The sequence below is a fragment of the Chrysochloris asiatica genome, unplaced genomic scaffold, assembly GCF_000296735.1.
Source record: "Chrysochloris asiatica unplaced genomic scaffold, ChrAsi1.0 scaffold00043, whole genome shotgun sequence".
NCBI lineage: Eukaryota > Metazoa > Chordata > Mammalia > Afrosoricida > Chrysochloridae > Chrysochloris > Chrysochloris asiatica.
The window spans coordinates 15,744,019-15,750,549 of record NW_006408561.1 but is presented as its reverse complement, the minus strand read 5'-3'; the positions used below and the strand labels follow the sequence as shown (position 1 = coordinate 15,750,549).

General features: G+C 37.0%; 1 pseudogene; it reads right to left on the bottom strand.

Annotated features, from left to right (window-relative positions):
- Positions 1-5,353: 5,353 nt before the first annotated feature.
- On the bottom strand, positions 5,354-5,654 carry LOC102833506 (annotated as a pseudogene).
- Positions 5,655-6,531: the final 877 nt, after the last annotated feature.

The following is a 6,531-nucleotide window of genomic DNA, read 5'->3' as shown; positions in this document are numbered from 1 at the left end:
CACTTTGTTTTGTGTTATGTTTACTGTATTTTTCCTTTGCTTCTTGTTTTTCCAGATTCTCAAGTCAAATTCACTAGTATACAAACCTAAATCTGATTATGTGATCTTAGACAAATTATTTTCCCTTTATCTCAGTCTTCTTCTCTAAAAATAGTATCTATTTCTTCTGGCTGCTATAAACAATAAATGAGATAATACACGTGAGACACTTAGAATACTGGCAGGAATACATAGGAAGTACTAATTATTCTTCATGTTGTTCTTTCCCTGGTTTATATGGAATGGATCAAATTTTATTTTTCTTATGATTTGGTAGGTAATTATTTAAATTTCTCTTCCTTTAGCTTTAATTTATTTATATTTTGAACACTATCTCAAGTTAATCAGTAGGTCTCCTGTTCTCTTAAACAAGAACACGGTTATAATTACCCACTGATCTTCTCCCCCTCCAACTTTGTTTTAATTCTTGACTTAGTTCTACTTAAAAAGTAGAACTAAGTAGATCTTAATTCTACTTTTCTTAACACCATAGTATTCCTTTTTACTGTTAATATATATTTTTGAATTTGTTTGCCACATGGTTTCTTGAATCTCGCTCTTTTCTCTAGGATTCACTCTTTGACTTGCTGAAATAAATCCTTCAGTAGTTCTTTTGAAGAACTATGGTCAATTCTATGACTGAAAATGTACTTATTTTTTCTTCTATATTAAATGTGGGAGTTCTATAGCTCCATATGGTTAAGACTTGGACTGGTTCAATCCACCAGTTATTCCACAGGAGACACATGAGGCTTTCTGCTCCTGTGAAGATTTAAAGCCTTGAGAAGCTTATACTGGGTTGCTGAGTCAGAAAATACTTGATGGCAGTTAACTATAATATCAAATGTTAATTTAGTTGGGTATATAAGTGGAAGGATGATTAATTTATTTACCATGTTGTAAGTATTATTGCATTTTGTTATAGATTTCACTACTACAACAGACTAATCATTTTGTCATTTTAGGGACTCTTTTCCCTCTGGTTGCTGTCAGCAATTTCTCTTTATTTTTGATGTTCTGAAGTTTCACTATAAGGCACAGAATGTTGCTGTTGTTGTTGTTGTTATGTGCCGTGGAGTCGGTTCTGACTCATAGCGACCCTGTACAGGGTTTCCGAGGCTGTAAATCTTTACCGGAGCAGGACGCCTCATCTTTCTCCCGCCGAACAACTGGTAGTTTCGAACTGCTGACCTTGCGGTTCGCAGCCTGATTTGTAACCCCTATGCTACCAGAGCACAGAATAGTTCATTTTAATTACCTCTATAGCAGGAGTCCTAGTTTGGGGCTGTAGAATAAGCCTTGGACTTCTGACCACAAGGTTTTCTGTTCAAACCCACCAGCCACTACTCAGAAACCCCATATAGGGTCACTATGTGTCATAACCTAGTCAATGGCATTTTATAAAAGCAACAGCAGCTAGAGCTTAACTCCATTTTGAAAATATATTATTTAATTCCAGAAAAACATCTTCCAGTTTTTATCTCTTCAAATATTGTTCCTTTGCCATGTTAGGTGCCATACATCTAATACATGTATGTTGGCACCTTCCAATATATCATCTATATTTCTTAACTCTGCTTTCATATTTTCAAATTTTTCTATCATTTTGCCTAGTGCTAAATGAAATCCTCAATTAAAAAAAAAAATACCCATTGGCTTTTAGTTGATTCTGATTCATAGTGACCCAACAGGACAGAATAGGACTGCTCCCACAGCAGACAGCCTTATCTATCTCCCACAAAGCAACTGGTAGATTCCAGCTGCCAAGCTTGCAGTTAGCAAATAATGCTTAACTCACTGTGCCACCAGGACTTCTGAAATCTTCAATACTAATCTTCAGAATTGTTCATTCTTATTCTTACTTCACCTTTACACTTATATCTTGATCCACAATTTCCAATAATTTTATGGATTGGCAAAATGGCAAAGTGGCAGCATCAAAGGGCTCAAGCATGGCAACAATAGTGAGGTTGGTGGCCCAGGATCAGTCAGTGTTTCATTCTGTTGTGCATAGCATCACTATGAGTCAGTACTGACTCAATGGCACCTAACAACAACAACAACTTTTTATTTATATCTGTGAGTTTTTTGTTCACTATTTTCTTTTAGTTTCCTTTCTTTAGTTCTTTGATTATCATGAACAAATTTACTTGTTATTTACTTGTTGATAAGACTAAATTCATCTTCTAGCTCTTGAGTCTGCTAGATTTTGTTATTAGTATTTCTTTTTACTTTGTATTTTATAATTTTAGTTGGCAACTTCAACTTATGTGAAATAATTCTTTTCTCTCTTTGTCCTTTCTCTGAGTTCAGTCCTCTCCATCTATCAGTTTTGCAGTTGTTTGTATTTGGGATCATTGTAACAGGCATTGATTTGGGGGTCACACATTCCTAGAAATTGGGCTCTCATAGACTCAGTATCTGAAGAGACTGGTAACTGTCAAGTTATTTTGGCACTTTCTTATCATTGGAACTAAGCGACTTTGAACAAGCAGTTTGAATCAATCACTTTCAAACACTAGAAAATTCTGTCCAGACATCTGGTTTCCTGCACTGAGTACAACCCTAGTACCCTGTCATATATGGGTCTGTTTTCAGTTTTGTTTTTTTGTTTTTCAGTCTCTGTTATGAGCCCAGGGATCTCTGGTGGTGCTGTGGATATGATTAGACTGCTAACTACAAGGTCAGAAGTCAAACTTGCCAGTCACTCCACTCCAAGGGAGAAAGATGAGGTTATCTACATTTTTTAAAGATTTATAGTCTTGGAAATCCTAAGTAGTTCTACTTTGTCTTATAGGGTTGTTATGAGTTGCAACTGACTCATTGCCATTGTGTTTGGTTTTTTAGTTTTATTATGAATCCAAATCCTGATTACTTTTAGGTGTCTACACCTGAAGTTCAAACATTCTATGAGTTTAGCCAACTTCATACACAACCACTTACAACACTGTGATCCCTTTTTGTTATACAGAAAATACTGTCTTTTTCTTTTGGTTTGGTTACATTTATTTTATTTTAAAAATATATTTTATTTACCACACTATATTTTGAGGAGCTGTGGTAGTGTAGTGGGTTACGAGTTGGACTGCTAACCACTAGGTCAGCAGTTAGAACCTACCAGTCACTCCATGGGATAAAGATAAGGCTTTCTGCACCTATAAAAATTTATAGCCTCAGTAACCCTATACAGGGTCTCGAATTGGAAACTCAACTGCAATCACCACTACCACCATCACTATATTTTGGAAAAAGATGAAGAGTTTAATATGGGAACTCATCGTGCCATGTTTTATGAAAATCTCTATTTTCTAAGTCCAAAAAATGTATTTATTTTGAATAGAAAAGCACATTAAAGACGTCGACACACACGGTCATAGGAATATTTTACGAAGTAAAAGAACAAAAGTACGGCGGGAATAAGGCAGTAAGAGAAAGAAAGTGAAGAAGATACTATTCCTTCTCAGATTATAAATTAAGATTCTTCTATACACAGATCCCTAAAGAACAGGTAAGATGTTACAAATCAATGATCAGTATCTATTCAGCTTCTCCGAAACCCTATACAGGGTTGCTATGAGTCAGAACCGAGTTAATGGTATTTAATAGCAACAACAACAACATTGCCATTTTAGAGTCCTGGTGTGGCGCTGTAGGATAGCACAAGTTCAGTTTCAATGGCAAGATCAGTAGTTCAAAACTAACAGCCACTGCTCGGAAACCCTATCTAGGGTCGCTATGAGTTGAAACTGACAAAATGGCACTTACCAACAACACTGTCATTTTATCCTTGCCTTTAATTAATGCTAATATTTTTCTTATTCACTGTTGTAGATCCAATGACTCCCTTAACTTCTCCAATGACCAGCTTTGACCAATGTGTCTATATGAAGAACAAATACATTTAACATTAAACTAAAGCTACTCAGAATGTCTGGGAGGTCCCAAGTTCCCCTGGTCTACTGAGAAACTGGTCATGATGGCATACTTGGTTATACAGAGATTAATATCCATATGCATTTGTGCTATTTTCACTAGTGAACAGCTTGAGAACAACACATTAATAATTTCAGTTATTCTAGATTCAGAGTGTCAGTAAACATCAACCATGACCCAGAAACAAATCAAAGAAGCAGCCTAGAAAAGTTTAAATAAAATTGAATTTAAATGAAAGTATGCATTAAAAAATATAATAAATCTGTAATTGAGGGCATGATCATAAAATAATGATTACATAAATAACATTCGATAGACTTGCAGCCCATAAATTCTTATCCAATTGTTATTTTACTTTTTAAAAGAAGCAATTCTGTAACATTAATTATATAACTTTCAACTTAAAATTTTTCATGGGAGAGATTATAAATGTCTTTACACTATCTTCATATGGAGGCAGGTTGTTGTTGTTGTTGTTAAGTGCCACAAAGTTGGTTCCGACTCATAGTGACCCTGTATAAAGTTTCCAAGGAGTAGCTGGTGAGCTTAAACCGCCAACCTTGTGGTTCAAACTGACTATGCAGTCCACCAGCAGCACCACCTCAGGACCCCATGTGGAGGCAGGTAGCAAGAGGAGAAGAGTACTAGATTTGGAGTGAAAAAATGTTCATTCCATGATTTACTGATTGTAGGCAAATCATTTCATCTTTGTAAGCCTCAAGCCTCTGATAAATAGAAATAAGAATAAGAATACCTCTGACTTAACCTTATTGTTGCTATTAAGTGCCATCCAGTCACTTCCAACTCATAGTGACCCTGTTTAGAGTTTCCAAGGCTGTACATCTTTATGGGAAGGACTGATGGACTTGAACCACCAACATGGTGGTTAACAGTCCAGTGCTTATTGTACAAAAAGCCACTGTGCTCCCCACTAGATTATATAAATAGTGAATATCTGCTTATATGACTAATGGTAGATGATATGAATTACAGGAGTCCTGGTGTGGCACTGTGGGTTCATGCACTGGACTACAAGGTTGGTTTGAACTACAAGGTGAGTGATTCAAACTCACCAGCTCCTCAGAAACCCTATACAGAGTCTCTATGGATTGGAACAGACTCAATGGCACTTAACAACAACTACATATGGATTACAAAGTGTTTTTCAACAATATGTGTTGTCACAAAGGGTGTGGAAGGAATGTCTGGCTTCTTCTAACTGAGAGAAGTGTGTTTTTTCTTAAGGGTAGAATTAATATTTTATTGTCATTTATAATCAGATGGAAGTTGCGCATATAGTCTTCATACTTCATTTTTCTGTCTTGTAAATAAAAAAGTTTTATAAACAGCTGATGGCTGGTTATGTTTTCATAAAACACAATTAACATAATTCGTTAATGATAGCTTCAAGTTTTTCCTTATTAGCACCAGAAAATTCACCTTATCCCCCTTTTTATAAAACTGAAATGTTGGTATGCATTTAACTTCACATCCTGACAGTCATCCACATTAACTTCAAGGAACACCACATTGCCAAACTTTTCAGAGAGTAAATGATAGAAAGGTTTGATCATTTTGCAAGGCCCACATCATGGGGCTGAGAAGTCAACTACTACGAGCTTATCTCTAGCACTGCTCAAGGCAGCAGGAAAATCTTCCTTGCCTTCTATCTGCTTCAACATTTTGAAGTTGGAGGGAGGCAGGGGTGGGGGTGGGGTAGTAATCTAACCACCGACCGTAGAAAAAAAACGAACCGAAGCACCGGACAGTGCTTGAGAGAAGTGTTTTAAATAAGTTTTTTTCCCCATGCTGTTCAAACCCTTCTAATCATTGTTCCCAGTCATTCCTGCCGTGACTAACTTTTCCCCTGTGCTCCAGGAATCCATAGGTTAGGGATTTAGTGATGCATTATTGATTTCAACCTACGATAAGAAGACAAGCTGTTTGCAGTCTAGGAGCAGAGGTCCCTGGGACAATAAAGGGAGAAGAGCGGAGAGAGGGACCCTACCCAGAGAAGCAGTGACGCCAGAGATGGAGGCAGAGACTATGACATGGAGAGATGGAGCGGCTCCCCAGCCCACTCTAGACCCAAAGAGGGAGAGGGGCTGTGTGCTTGCAGGGCATATCCTTTGGTTGGTTGATGATGCATGGAGGGGATTGTAACCATGGCAATGAAACGATATAATAGAATGAATGTAAAGCTAATATTCTCCCATGTAACCTATCACATAATTCACAATAAAACATTAATATTTAAAAAAAGAGAGAAGCCAGAGGAATACCAGAGGGCCAGGATCGCTCATCCCTTAAAAGAATACAACTTTAAGACAAAGGTTTCTAAAAAGGCAATTAGCATTGTTTGGGGCAAACACATTCCAGGATTTGAGGCTCCCAAGGACTCAGTGAGACATAAACTATCCCCAAATGAGAGAACCATAAAACTCTGAGAAAAGAATGCAGCTAGATTGATGCCTAGAGGGGTATAAGAGATAGAACTGTATGGGAGAGGGCAAGGCAGTCTTTTAGAGAAGGATTCTCACTGTCTTTCAGATTTGTCAA